The 2,604-nt window shown below is 27.1% G+C and overlaps 1 protein-coding gene across 1 annotated transcript in view; it reads right to left on the reverse strand.

The window, feature by feature from the left end:
- LOC102677099 (CUGBP Elav-like family member 2) overlaps positions 1–2,604 on the reverse strand; it is a 197,121-nt gene that overhangs the window by 3,599 nt on the left and 190,918 nt on the right. The gene's annotated exons all lie outside the window — the stretch shown is intronic.

Raw genomic sequence — 2,604 nt, forward strand, 5'->3', positions numbered from 1 at the left:
TTAAAAAATAAATCGATAGAAAATGAATATTGAAGAGCAGAGTAAATTTGTGCACTGGGAAATGGTATTTCGCGAGATAAATGAATTGAATAAAAATATTATCGCAGGATTTTGCGAATATGACGTCAACGTGCATCGTATACACAGGTAGTATGCCGGTACGTCGTTCTTTAAATAAAGGAGCGACAAGGATCTATCTTATTAATTTAACTTTATTATTTGATAAATCAGTTTTATTTATTTATTTTTTCATATTTATTATATTATTCATTTTTATTATCATGATTCTTGTTGCTTCTTTCACACCATCATGGTTTATCGACAATTTCATTCTTCCCAAATATAAATTCACGATCAGGAAAGATTTTTATGTAATTAAATATTTTATAACAATATTTTATGAGAAAGAAAATCGACAAACCATCATTGGCAATAATAGTGCTTGACGTCCGACGACATCCCAGAAAAAAAAAAGAACACACGGCGATGTTAGTACTAACAACTAAAAAAGCGTCATAGCGTAAATTAACCATCAAACTTTGAGAATATTACTATCACGATAGAACGTTCTAAGTTCTGTGTGCCCTGTATAATTTAGAAAAAAAGAAAAAATAATAATAATAATAATAATAAGAAGGGACTGAGTGTTGCGATTACAATAATAAAATATAGTGGCGTAATCAGATAATTAGAAAAATTAGTGAGGTAGACCATTTGCAGTTGTTTTCATTGGTACCTTGTGTCGGTAAGATAACAAACAAATAATTATCGACGAAATTACTGAAAAAAATATGTATATGTATGTATACATATATATATATATATATAGAGAAAGAGATATATAGAAATATATAAATATAACGTATATATACGTGTATATAAAACTAAGATTAAAATAGGAACGATAGAAGCAGATCTTTAAAAAAAAATAGTAAAACAAACAAGTAAAAATAAGAACAACAACAATAAAAATAAAGTTTAGTTAAACGTACGAAACTTAATGTTGCGTGAGAGAAAAAAAACTCAAAGCGAACTACTTGTACTCTCATATCCTGAGGAGAAGCTACAACTGAATTGGTTAGTGAAACTTCACGTTTACGTAATTTCCACTTTGTGCACAAAAGTTAGCACAGTAAGCTTGATTGGCAGCCGTTTGCAACGAAATGAACTTTGATTACACCACTGACGCGAGAAAAAGGGGGCTGGTGGGGCAGTATAAGGCTAGAAGGGCATCTTCAATATAACGGGCACCTTCAATATAACGGGCACCTTCAAGAAAATCGAAGGACGAGCGCAGTATATAAATATATAAGAATATTTAGGTCTCGTTTTGATGCGGCGCGATTAATTCACATTTTTAATTAATAATTTACATTTTATAAATAATTTTTAATGATATGTTTATTCTGAAATTCTGTGCACGAAGAAATACGATATTCGATAAGATTTATTTTATGTATTTATGATTGTATTTGAGTATTTGAGTATTTGTTTAAAAAAATTGTAAAATTTATATAAAATTAATTATCAATTTTATTATATTTAAGAGAATAATACGATAGTTGTGCAATATAAAAAATTTTATATAAATATTTAAATATTTATATTAAGCGATAAAGACATTTTTTTTACACATAATGCAACATATTACGTAACATAGATATTTAATAGATAAGACAATACAGACAAAATTCCTTTAAAATCATTATTCTATTTTGTACAGTAATGTTTTAGATTAATCTATTTACTAATAAATGCAACTTTCGAATTTTTTAAAAATGAATATATTAAAATCAAAGATGCAGTTTTCTAAGTTTTATCATCTAATAATAAATATCTATATGTATTTTCTCCGTGTACAGAATCAGTGATGATAATATGTACACACTTAGAAAGTTGTCGGCCAAGAAATCGAACATGTATTAGAAAAAGTTCTTACATGCTAATAATGAACACATATGTTGAAATATCTTTATCAATTTTATAAAACATTATAAAAGAAAGAAGCAAAATAGAAATAAGAAGAAAATGATAAAAATTATTTATCACCGGCAAAAAAAGCGAAACCAAAATATTCAGAAGTCACTATTGCGTTTAATAAACAGCAAAATTTTTTTATTTCACTTGTAAGTGATCCTGTCATAATACGAGGTATCGATTTCGAAGAACGACACGATTAAAAAAACACGTATATCACGAGAAATACAGATATACAACAGTCAAACAAACGAGAAGAAAAGATAGGTATAATCTTCTGGATATAAGATTACCAGAATACACGTAGGTAATATGGACGGACTCTGACAAGTAAGAGAAAGTTGAACTTTCGAGAAAACTAGTTCTCGTTTGAAGTATGATAGAACGTTTTCAAAAACAAAATATATATATACATATATATACATATACATATACATATATATATATATATATATATATATATATATATATATAGAACGTTCTCCCTAATTACTTCATATTCTTTGGAAAACAGCATTGACGATATAGTAAGTCTTCAACATTATCACAGCCTCGTTTCAAAATATAACTTTAAATATCTAAAATTTCAAACGAAAATTCCTCTCCTCTAAAAAAAAAAAAAAAAAA

The sequence above is a fragment of the Apis dorsata genome, unplaced genomic scaffold (assembly GCF_000469605.1).
Source record: "Apis dorsata unplaced genomic scaffold, Apis dorsata 1.3 scaffold_168, whole genome shotgun sequence".
Classification (NCBI taxonomy): Eukaryota; Metazoa; Arthropoda; class Insecta; order Hymenoptera; family Apidae; genus Apis; species Apis dorsata.